The sequence below is a fragment of the Cervus canadensis genome, chromosome 18 (assembly GCF_019320065.1).
Source record: "Cervus canadensis isolate Bull #8, Minnesota chromosome 18, ASM1932006v1, whole genome shotgun sequence".
Taxonomy (NCBI): Eukaryota; Metazoa; Chordata; class Mammalia; order Artiodactyla; family Cervidae; genus Cervus; species Cervus canadensis.
Window position 1 is genome coordinate 62,142,404 of NC_057403.1, and position 12,896 is coordinate 62,155,299.

The 12,896-nt window shown below is 42.3% G+C and overlaps 1 protein-coding gene and 1 non-coding gene across 2 annotated transcripts in view; one reads left to right on the forward strand and one right to left on the reverse strand.

Annotated features, from left to right (window-relative positions):
- The window catches only part of CFDP1 (craniofacial development protein 1), a 98,686-nt gene that overhangs the window by 52,045 nt on the left and 33,745 nt on the right, over positions 1–12,896 (forward strand). The gene's annotated exons all lie outside the window — the stretch shown is intronic.
- Positions 1,579–1,685, reverse strand: LOC122421876. Its single transcript, XR_006263677.1, has one exon. It is a non-coding gene; the product is annotated as a U6 spliceosomal RNA (small nuclear RNA).

Sequence of the window (12,896 nt, forward strand, 5' to 3'; positions counted from 1 at the left end):
TATTGGGAGACCAGCATTTAAAAAGATAGAAAGTATTCAAGATTCAACCAAGTAGAAAACTAGTTGTCTCTCAGTGGATCATTTTCATCTTTCGTTGGAGTATATCCATTAGCAGTGCAAATGTGGAGTTGGATAGCACAATCAACAAACATTGAAAACTTCAGATTGTATTTATGAAACTCTGGCCCTCTTGAAATTGACCGTAGTCAAGGAGACCATGAAGCACATCCCTGTTGGGCCACAGGTAGTTGTTATTTTATTCTGAGTTCAAAACCAGTTACTTCTAACGGTCCTGAATATGTCTCCAAGTGTGCTCAGGGTTGGTATCCCTGGAGAAAAGATAGGAGAATCTGATAGAAGTTGAGCCACTTGCCTTTGTATAATGTGGAGGTGGTGATGGTCAGGGAAACTCCTTAAAGGTGGCAAAGGCGTGTAAAAAAAACAAAACAAAACTGGCTTCATGGTTTGGCAAACACAAGGTATGAAATTTGATGGTTTTGTTGTGTTTGTTTTTTTTTTTTGCTAAGAGTTGGGGAGGAGGTGGGCAGAATTAAATGCACAGACTGACTAAAACTTCAACACACTTGATTCACTTCATAGCATATCAGCCTCTGAAAAGCTTAGCTATTTTGGAGCTGGTGGTGTGAATTATTAATTCACATTAATAAGAGTCTGGCTCCCCCCCCCCACCAACCCCCCGCATTGGAGAAAAGAAGCTTGTATGCATTTTACCCAGCTTGGCAGTTCTCAGACTTTTTGTTTTCAGGACCTCTTAGCACTCTTCAAAATTGTTGAGATGGTTTAAAACTGCCATTTATAGTGTAAAAAGTTAAAACTGAGAACAGCTTTAAAATATTTATTAATTCATTTTCAAATAACAATCATGAACTCCGATACATGTTAACATAATATAAATAACTATGTTTACCAAAAAAAATTAGAGTCCTGCTGTGATTTTCTCTCTTTAACGTCTGGTTTAATAGAAGATTGACTTCCCAGGTGACGCAGTGAAAAAGAACCCGCCTGCCATTGCAGGAGATGCCAGAGACACAGGTTTGATCACTAGATTGGGGGAGAAGGAAATGGTAACCCACTCCAGTATTCTTGCCTGGGAAATTCCATGGACAGAGGAACCTGGTGGGCTGTAGTCCATGGGGTTGCAAAAAGTTGGACACAGCTAAGCACACATGCATATCTTAATAGGAGATAACTGGATTCTCAGATCTGCTGCTCCATTCAAGCTGTTTTAAAATATGTTACTTAGGTTGAATTATATGCAAAAAAGCCAATCTTATACAGATACATAGTTGGAAAAGGAAGTATTTTTTCTTTTTTTGCTTGTTTGTTTTTTATTATTATTTTTTTTTTCCATTTGTTTTTATTAGTTGGAGGCTAATTACTTTACAATATTGTAGTGATTTTTGTCATACATTGACATGAATCAGCCATGGATTTAGATGTATTCCCCATCACGATCCCCTCTCCCACCTCCCTCTCTACCCGATCCCTCTGGGTCTTCCCAATGCACCAGGCCCAAGCACTTGTCTCATGCATCCAACCTGGGCTGGTGATCGGTTTAAAAATATGGAACGCTTCACGAATTTGCGTGTCATCCTTGCGCAGGGGCCATGCTAATCTTCTCTGTATCGTTCCAATTTTAGTGTATGTGCTGCCGAAGCGAGCACTCTTTTTTTTTTCCTATGTTTTTTTCTTATTTTTCTTATTAAGAAAGGAGTATTTTAATAGCTATTTGGATCATTTTGTATATTGTTCTGTGGTACTACACCAAAATATGACTAATGATAGTTTTTTTTTCTATGAGAAAGCATTACAACTTTTTTTTGCTATAGCAAAACTGAAAATTCAGAGCCTAAATACCCAGTAACATATGACTAATGAAATATAATATATCTACACAGTGGAATATAATGTAGCTGTTAAACCCTAAGATCAGTATGTACTTACTGGGAAAGCCTCTGAAGTACCTTATTTAAAACAAAAACTACAGAAGACTAGAAATGGCAGTTTAGTGAGGGGTAAGCCAACAGGAGCATAGCTCCTTGGCTTCAGAGCCCAGGCCTGCTACTTCTGGTTACAGAGCACTGAAAAGCGTCTTAGATTTCTCTGTGCCTCTCCTGCTATCCTTTGCTTTGAGTGAGCTTTCCAGGTGACCCTTACTTTTCTGAAACTTTTAGCTCTAAATAATGGTCTCAATCCAGCAAAAATATCCAGGACTCCCACATCCCCAAAACCTACAACAAAAGAGAGAAAAAGTTCTTTTGCCTTCAGTAACTAGGAAGTCACTGGGGACCTCCACCAGGTGGTTTCAGAGGAGGAGTAAGACAGTCCAAATGCAGTGGGAGAAGGCGGGAGCCAGGGTGTGTGAGGGATGCAGCAAGTGAGGGCAGACTCTTGGAGCAACTACAAAGGGAAAAGCTAAAATAGAAGAAGGAGGTGTATCTAAAGAAGTGAGATGCTGAGGAGGTAGAAAAGGATGGGTGGAATCTTCAGCTCAAGGAGTGCATTAGTTTTGGAATAGAAGCTACCAGAGCACACGTGCGGCCCTCCCAGCTCCTCCCAGTCATCACAAGGGGGTTAAGGCAGAAACGCAGACCGCAGCATCAACTACCAATACAGATAAAGCCCCCGAGGGGGTGAAGATTTGTACCTTCGGCACTTACCCTCCCGTTGTAAGATTCAGATTTATGCATCACAGTTAACATGTCAGCCGGCCTCTCCAGGCCCCACCACCCTCCCCTGTCCACGTTGACGTGCCGTGAGGTGCAGCTGGTCACACCCGTGACCCATCCTGTGGCCCATATTTAGCCGTGTTTAGAACTCCGTGTCTTCATTGGTTTGTTAGTTGCCATTACAACTTTGTCTGAGTAGAGTTTTTGAGTTCTTGCAGCTCAGTGTCCGTCTATTTCCGATTGGTGTTGGCGCTAACTCAGTCTGTCTTCAAATAGTCAGGGAAGGAACGCGTTCTGTGCGAGCGCTTCTGCGAGGCGCGCTAAACGGGCTTTCTGTGCTTAGAGCTCGTGTGCTCTGGTAGCTTCTGCTCCAGAACCAGTGCCCTCCTTGAGCTCGGATCCCACCCATCCTGTTCCACCGCCCCAGCAGTCTCACTTCTCCAGGTGCACCCCCTCCTGCTATTGTAGCCTTTCCCTTGTGGTTGCTCCAAGAGTCTGCCCTCACTTGCTGCGTCCCTCGCACACTCTGGCTCCTGCCTTCTCCCACTGCATTTGGACTGTCTTACTCCTCTTCTGAAACCACCTGGTGGAGGTCCCCAATGACTCCACAGTGCGGGAGACCCGGGTTCCATCCCTGGGTCGGGAGGATCATCTCGAGAAGGAAATGGTTACCCACTCCAGTATTCTTGCCTGGGAAATCCCATGGACGGAGGAGCCTGCTGGGCTACAGTCCATGGGGTCGCAAAGAGTCTGACATGACTGAGCGACTTCCCTTTCACTTTGACTTTTCAGAGTACACAGGCATAGAGCCTCCACATGGGGAGAATGGCCTGGAAGTTCAGAGGGTTCCTACTTGATTGTTCTTAAAACAGGAAAGAGGAGATGATGTTAGGGACTCAAGGAGTGTGGTGGTGGCTGGAACAGTCTCTGGGAAATGGGAAAGGGGAGCTCCCTAGAGTCACTCCCCAGGACTTCTGAGCAGCTTTAAGAGCAGGTCTGAGTCTGGAAATCATAGATCTTGGGATCAGTGTGACTGATCTCCCCTGGAAGTCTCAGGAGCAGGATTGCAGGCAGAGCACGCGTCTTTGGGTCCTTGCTGCTGGCTGCCTCTGAGGACCTCCAGCACCCCGAGCGCCAGTGACTAGATAGATCTGCCCTTCCTCACTGTTGCTGCAGGCAAGCTCCGGTAGGCAGCACAGCCTGTCAGATAGAGAGAATGGTACATATAACTCACCTCATAAAAAAGCAGCACCTTGATTTCCCTGTTTAAAAACATAATACAAAACATTGACGAGCTCAACAAAACACACAGTGGCTTTATGCATTAGCACCTAATTCATCAGCACACCAAATTCAGATACTTGGATTTCTTTATTTAATACACAAAGTTCTCCAGTGGTAGTTTCTTAAAGCTTAGTTGCAACGTGGAATCTGAAAACATATCAGTAAGCATTTTGTACTATTACATGAAAATCTTTGGTCTCACTTGCATTTTGAATGATTTTTTTTAACTAATATACATGATTTGTAACATCACACACTAGTCATTTTAGGCATTTGTAAAATGCTAGTTCACTGGATTACACAGAGCTAATGTTAAAAAAAAAAAAGAGCTAATGTTGACTGATTTCATTAACAAGTTGCATTCATTAATATCACCACCAATCTCATCAGAAAGTCTTTAAGTACTGGGAAGCTGTCCAGCTCACAGTGGTAGATCCAAATTTTCCAGAATTCGAAATCTCAGAATTTTTCATTGGCAGCAGATACTGTCAGTTGTTCTCCTTCAGGTGAAAGACTTCGTTCGTTTTTCAGAAATGAGAAAATATCTACAAAGTACCCAAGGACGAGTAACCATAGTTTATCTGGAAAAGCAGATCTAGCTTGCAACTCGGTTGTACAAATGCTTTTCCTAGAGACCACCACTCTTGACAGGAGTGCTTACTTCTTCTTAAAATGGAATATTTAAAAGATATCTATTAAAGAATTAAGGTTTAATAAGTTAGCCTTATTCTAATAAAATTATATTTATTTCATTACAAATGCAATTATAATTGTATATAAAATGTTTATTTCCCTTAATTTTTATGGCTTTTGGGTTTTCTTTTTTAATAAGAATAAAGTTTTTATTTTAGAATAATTTTATAGTGAACAATCTGAATAGTTTCTTTCAGAAAAGTTGCTAAAATGATACATGTATTTTTAATCCAGCTTCCCCTAATTTTAACAATTATATGACCATGGGACATTTGTCAAAATTAAGATATCAACAAGAGGACAAAACTTAACCAAATTCTAGATTATATTCCAATTTTCCCATAAGAGTTCAATCCAGAATATCCCATTACATTTAGGCAACAATATTTTCTCCACCACTTTTAAGGAAATAAATTTAAGATTTATGGAAGAGTTGCAGAGACAGAATGGAGAGTGCCATGTACCCTCCACCCAGCTTCCCCTAATGTAAACATCTTGCATGATAACAGTGTTCGTTCAAAACTAATAGACCGTCAAGGCCACAACATTTTTATACCATCAAGGGGACACTTGCCCTGCAGATATGTCTCAGATTTGGGGAGGGCCTCCACATCTATGAGCCTCACACTCTCATGACTGCAAGTGTGGAGTCAGGCAGACCAGGGCTTTGCACCCCACCCCAGCCATTTCCAGGAGTGTGACCTCCCTAATCTCAGCTTCCTTCTCCACAAACAGGCAGATATAATGCTTGTGACAGACACACAGCAAATTGCTGCTTTGTTCTTAAGTGAAATTGCCTTTTTTTTTTTTCTTTCTTTCTCTCTCTATTTTTTTTTAACCTTTTTGACCTGGTCATAAGGAATCCTTTTGGCAAAGTGTTGTGCTAGCAATAGAAAGAAGAAAGGAAAAGGTCTCTATTCTCAAAGGACTGAATTCCTTGTGAGGAAGAGAAGTACCCCTCCAACTATGACAAGTTATTCTTTGCTTTAATTTTATTTTTGGCTGTGCTGGGTCTTCAATGATGCCCGGGCTTTTCTCCAGTTGTGGCAAGTGGGCTTAGTTGTCCCATGGCATAGGGGATCCTACTTCCCCCACCAGGGATCGAACCCACATCCCTTGCATTGGAAGGTAGATTCTTTTTTTTTTTCTTCTTTATTTGCATATTGGAAGGCAGATTCTTAACCACTGGACCACCAAGAAAGTCCGTGTTAAATATTTTTCTTAGGAAAAATAGAGGTGTATGATACCAACTGAAAAATTTAGGAAATCTTTGGTAAAATTAAAAATACACATATTTTTATTAGAAATTAACAAATCCAAGTAAGACAAAGAAATATGAAGATTGCCCATGTATTAAAAAAAAAAAAAAGAAACCTAAGAAATTAACATTGGTATATGATTAACTAAGCAGCAGACATTATTCAGATTTCACCAGTTTTCCCACTAATAACCCTTTTGCGTTCCAGAATCCAAACTGTGATTCCACCTTGCACTCAGTTGCCATGTCTACATAGTCTCCTCTGATCTGTGACGGTTTCCAGTCTTTGTATTTCTTGCCTTGACGCTGTTGAAGACTATTGATCGTGTATTTTGTAGAATGTTACTCATCTGAGTTTTCCTCATGATGAGGCTGGGCTTATGGAAGTTTAGAAAAACTGCCCAAGAAGTGGCATGCCCTTCTTACCACACATGATGCCAACTTATTACTAGTGATGCTAACTTTGATCATTTGGTTAAAGTGGAGTCTGCCAGGTTTCTCCACTGTAATATTTTTATTTTTTTCTCTTTACCTTTTTTTTAAAATTGCTTTGCTCTTTCAGTTTTTCCAAGTCACTTTGGATTTGTGTTCTGTTGATATTAACAAAGGAATATTGATGCTTGTTACTGAACCTGAGCTCCCCAAATGCATTGTGGCACCAACCACTTGTTACTCTGGAAGGTTAGATGAGACCATCTGCATTTTTCTAAGGGAAGCTCAGTCACTTTTCGGGGGTGGGGTGGGGAAGTCCTGATGACTGCCTGGATTTTCAGGTCTTTATTAGGCAGCAAAATACAACCTCAGAGGAGAGGAATGGAGCAGAGTTATTTCCAGAGTCTGGATGGCATGCGACTCTCTTTCATAGGGAGTGTTGGCATTTTTTTTTTTTGAGTGGAAGTTTTTAAGAGTTATCTTAGAAGATTCAAGTATACACAGTGTAGAGCATCTAGAAATTTTGTAGTTTATTCTTATTTCCTTCATCCTATCTATCCATCTGCTACTATGTGCAGTAGATCATTTACTCCCAGAGAATTCTGGCAAATTAGTATTCCTGGTTCTTGGGCTATTTAATTTACATTTCACCAGGAGCTTTCAGAGCGCAATCTCACCACTGTTCTGTTATTAATACTAGACGGACTAGTAAGCCCTGTGTCCAGCAGAATTTAAGCAAGGCAAATCCTCATGGAAGATGGACTGTGAATGCTGAAATTTACATTTGAGCCTGTCATTCAGTATTGCTCACACTGTCATTGAGTTCTGTTATTTTCTCTTAATGAACATTTCCGCTTTCTTGGGTGGAAACCCAGAAGCCTCCAGACCTTATCGCAAGAAGGCCTTGATTGTTCCCTGGTGCGGCTTCAGTGCAGTCACTGATTACTTGGCCAGGTCTTATGGCGGCCATACACAAACTTAGGACCAAGTAACGTGTGTCTTAAAAAGATCAACAACGACAAAAAAATCAGCAGTTCCCAAGATTTTAAAATTTACTCTGTCACTTTGCTTATATTCCTGCTTCCACATTAGTCTGCCTCAAACCAGTCACGGTAGGAACAGATTATTTTAATCTCCTATTACCAAGTCTCTCACAGCTTTTAGGGACATTCTTTGTAAATTATATTGTTCCCGGACTCTTCTTAAAGATCATTATTTTCGTTCAGAAATGTATTTTGAGTAGTCTTTCATTCAGCTTTCCTTTTCTTTTTTGCTTTTCTTCTCATGTGAATATATATATATATATGTCTACTATAAAACATCTGTACGTGAGCTATAATACTGTTGATTGGTTATGAATTATATTGTTGTTTTATAGGTATTTTTCTAATAGGCATTCTTCCCATGATTTTGTGGTTTAAGTCCCACTTCCTCTATTTCCTTATTGAGGTAAATGAAATTCACGTAACATAAAATGAACCATCTTAAAGCATACGAATCAATAGTATTTAGTACAGTCTCATTTTTGTGCAGTCATCACCCTGATTGCTTTTTTACTGTTTGTGTGTAGCAGTGAAAAACTTGTATAGGCCTCCAAAGCCTTGTATATGCTGACAGGGCAGGCTTTTCATTGGCTTCAGAATTTATGCCCTACTACTGGAGGTTAGTTAGTTAGTTGTTAGTTTCATCCAACAGCCAAGCAATTGGTCCACTGGGTTTTAAGTTACCTGGGTTTTTGCAGCACATTGTCTTACCATAATTGTCCTACCCCTCTTATTTAAAGAGTGCCAAACTTGTTCCTGCTGCTTTAATTTGGGGATAAGGAGGAAGTTGTTTCTTACTGAGATTCTTGAAATGTCATAATTAAGCAAATGCTTTTTAAAAATTCTGCAGGAAATGCCGCATAGTCGTCTGCTGCCCAGTCTATACAGTTATCAAATCATCCACCAAATTATTTCCTTTTCTTTGCCTCCTTAGGAAATTAACCATGCGTGAACTGATTTTGCATTTATTAACTGATGTAGAGTAGTGCAGCAGAAAAGGGTAGGGTTAGTCAATATTAGGATATTGATCATTTTTAGCTCATCAGACCACCTTTGAGAATTCTACTTAGTGTACTAGCTAAGGCAGTTCCAAAGCTTATTGCTTAGTTTCTGTTTGGAAGCTTATAAAATAATTGAAGTAGTGATGAAGTCATGACCTCCTTCCCAGGCTCTCCTCATGTACTCTGGGGGGGCTCATGCTTCCCTAAAGACCGTTTTATCATAGACATGTATTTTCCCTAAAATTCCTGTCCATCTTGGAGCAATTTCATTAGAGTTTGCTTCTCATCTACATGATGTGGTCCAGCACGTTTTTTGCTGGAGAAAGATGGAATCAACACATCAGTGTGAAGGAATTGTAGCCAGGCTGTACCCAGGCTACTTGAGGACTGCTCAAAAGTAGAATCCTCAACAAAGGAACTGCCATGAAACAAGACAGAATGTGTGCACACAGAGAAGACTGACTATTTAGTGCTACCTTTGTTCAGTTATCTACCCAGCTAAAATGTGAAAGGGTTTTGCAGAATGTTATTTGGAAATATTTATTATCATGCAATAGAGTCTGAATTCAGTGTAGAGACTTTTTCTAGTTTCCAAGCCAGTCTCCCATCTTCCTAAGAACAAGCAGAAGTTGGAGCTTGTGGGGAGTGCTCACTGATGGACCAGACCTTGAATCTCGTCTGTTTCCAAGGAGCTCAGCACGCGGTGTCAGGGACACCTCTGTCCTCCTCGCAGCAGACCTGCTCCCGGGGGTGGCGGGGTGCCGTTGCCCCTCAGGCAGGGCGTCTCAGGCCCTGCTGCCCTCACCTTTGGGCTGGATAGTCCCTTGTCGTGGAGCACGGGCCTGTGCATGGCGGGCTGTTCGGCAGCTTCCCCAGCCTTTGCCCACTTGATGCCAGTCATACCTCTTCCGTCTCCCCAAGTGATGACCACCCAGAATGTCTCCACACATTGCCAAATGTTCCCTGGGGGCAAAATTGTCCACGATTGAGAATCATTGATCTTAGGATTCTTCCAGAGGCAAGATGAGGTTCCTAACTTTAACCTAACCACCTAACCTCAAAGTAGTTTTTCTTCTTCTCCCAAATAAGAGCCTAGAGGAAGAATGCCTCTTCTGCTTTCATGTGCAGATAGAGAAACAGGCAGTCTGATACGCAGGAGGCAGGAGTCGCGGGAGTCAGTCAGAAACCACTGCGTATGTCTTTGACAGCCCTGGGGGTGGGAAGTGATGAGCCAGCAGTGATCTCCTTACTACCTGCCCCTCTTGTTCTAATTAAACAAACTTTTACAGCCTTTCTGTTAACGAGTCAGCTGGTAAAGAAAACGCTCTTTTGCCAAAGCTTTTAGGAAGCAGAGACACAGCAGAGTTGTGTACACATAAGTTCCTGTTATTCTAACTTTCTCAGTGAAAACAGAAGTGCCAGCATCAATTTGTGACTACTGTGAGGAACGGTTGTTCAAAGCTCCAAGATTTTCTTCCCAACGACAACGATTAGAAAGCACCACTATTCTCTGCATTTTATAGTAAAAAATAAATTCTAATGTCAACAGAGGATTATAAAACCTCTAGTGTAGCAAACTCCACAGATTGGTCCTGTTAGTGAATTTTGTGGCAGCATGCCAGCAACTGGGAACATCCTTGGTGTGGCCTGTGATATTCAGGCACTCAGAGTGCGTATTAAAGTGTGTAGCTTGAATGTGTGTGCTGTACAGGTGTTAGTGTAGTGTTAGTCACTCAGTCGTGTCCAGCTCTCTGCGACCCCATGGACTGTGGCCCACCAGGCTCCTCTGTCCATGGGATTCTCCAGGGAAGATTACTGGAGTGGGTTGCCATGCCCTTCTCCAGGGGATCTTTCCAACCCAGGGATCGAACCCAGGTCTCCTGCACTGCAGGCAGATTCTTTATCGTCTGAGCAATGGGGAAGATCCAGAAGCCATGAGTAAAAGTTAGACCTAGGGTTTATCTCCCTATCCAGCCAGGGGGAAGCCACGCCCATAGGTAAGAGCCACATATCCAGGAGGTCCCGTTTGGAGCAAACCAGTGTGACTGAGGGGTCCAGTCCCAATGAGTGCCTGGCCAGGCAAAAGGAGGACCTGAACTGGGGTTGGAAAACACAGGAATGATTGTAGTGCATATTTCTTGGGGCAAAATTCCCAGTTGTTTCCAGTCATTATCATTAAGTTGTCGGCTAGCTTCTGGAGATGGCTGTATTTGTTCCCAGCATATGTGAGCATTAGATAATAGGCGTCCCTTTTTAGGAGTTAGCCATATGACCTCATCCCATATTTGATAAGTATCAGGTAGAAAACTACCAGATCTAGACCCATTTACCTTCTTATATGCAGCAAAATAGTCATTAAACCAAGTTAAAACATAATCAAAATTAAAAGTTATATTATGTCCATAGTTATAACTATCAGTCCATCTCAGGATTGTTAGATGTCATCAGATCAAGAAGAGGAGTCACATATGATTGTTGTTGGTGAAGGTTTTTGCAGAGTGAAGAAAGTCCTTTTCTTGAAATGGAGAAACGCACCATGTTATACCTTCGATTGATGGCGGGGGGAGGGGGTGTTCCACAGACCCAGCAATTAGACCGATTGTGGAATGCAGTGTAGGAAAGAGTCCAGGACAGGAAGGCATTGTCTTTAGGGTCAGGTGGCAGACTCAGGACTTTTGGAGTCAGCAGAAGCAGGCCCACATAGATTATCAGGCCCATCTGAAAAGTAAAAGGTGAGAGCATGGAGGATGAAGACATAAAATGACATTGTTTAGTTTTGGCCAGGATGCCAGTTTTTAACTTCAGTGTGGTTTCACCCAGGAATCAATTCCTTGCACCTTGACAGCTGTGGGAGAAGAAAGAATAATCTGGAAAGGGCCTTCCCAGAGGGGCTCGAGAGACTGGCCTACAGACCCCACCGTCTTTATCAGGGCCTCCGTGCCTGGCTCAGACAGTGGCGTGTTTGACTCAGAGGCGGGGTCAGGACTCACCTCCCGGAGTTTCCACAGTGCCTCTTGAAAGGCTGAAAGCTGAGTCACATAGTTAATTCTAGGGCTTCAGGGTCTATAACAATGTCTATGTGTAAAAAGGGTCTTCCATAGATACATTCAAAGGGGGACAGTCCTTCCTTTTTAGAGGCAGTCCGAGCCCTCTTTAAAGCTATGGGTAGAACTTTAAGCCAATTGTCCTGAGGCTCTTGAGTTAATTTACGCAGATATCTCTTAATAACATCGTTAGCCTTTTCTACCTTTGCTGAAGATTGGGGTCTCCAGGAACAATGTAACTAATATTCTATTCCTACAGCTTTCGACACCCCTTGAGTTACAAGTATTAGGAATTAAGGAAATGCCAGTAGAGTTTTAGAAATGAAAGAGACCACGGGAATGGAGGCTGAGGAGTGCCTGCGGCTAGGTCTTAGTTGCTTAGTTGCTTCACACTACCTCCCGAGCGGGCTGCCGGAGAAGAGCAACAAACCGAACACAGAAAGGGAGCCTTGGACGTGGTGGCAGATGCAGAACCCCAGAGGCGGGGAGAAAACACAGCAGCTTTACTTCCTCCAGAAATACTGTGGCTGCCTTTCCTTGGCGCCGTGGAAGGTGTGTCAGGACTGCTGGTTCAGGGCTAGGAGGGGAGGGTGAGAAATCAAGTCCTTTTTTTCTCTCCCTCTTCCCTGTTGCAACCTGCTGTTTGCAGTAAGGCCACAGAAGCCTTCTCGAGGCTTAAAAGACAGAGCAACGCCGAGTGCATGGGAGCTTTACTTATAATACCCCCACTGAGAGGTTTTACTTTGGAGTTTTGCTTTAAGCTCCCTGCTAATCCAACTAGTCACATATTTTGGAGAGAAACTCCCTGTCTTTTTTTGACAGTGCAATGATTGCTCAATTATTCATGACTGTCCTCCTCAAGGTATATGCCAGCTCAGTGTTACAGAAGAAAGCCTTCCTGAACATTATAGCAAAACCAGTTGGGTTTCCATAGGGTTACTAATAGATTTGGGTCTATTTTGGACTGTGACCAGTAGTTCACAATTAGGAACAGCAGCCCCCAGGGAGAATTGTAGCTGATGGTATGTGGTGGCAGGTGGAGGGGCCGGCAATTACTGCTGAAACTTGCCTAATTTACAGCTATTAATATTTACATAAAAATTCATTTAAAAACTTGTGCCTCGTTGGTGAAGCCCAGTGAGGTTATGCGTAGCACCATTAGAACATAATTACCTGGGAACAAAAAAGCATTTAGATAGAAAGTGCTCTGGGAGAAGAAGCCCCATGTTTGGCCATTGTGCCTTTGGACCAAATGTAACACCAGCCTGAGAAAAGAATAGTCATCATGAAAATATTTTCTTTCCTTCCAAGTCAGGAAACAGACTTACAGTGGAGTCTACCTCTCCATTCTGAATTTTGAGATGTGCAGGAAACAAGCAGCCCTTACCAGTTGAGGCTTTCCTGCTGATAAATCACCCTGAGGCCACAGTGACCTGTCTTGTTAATGAGTT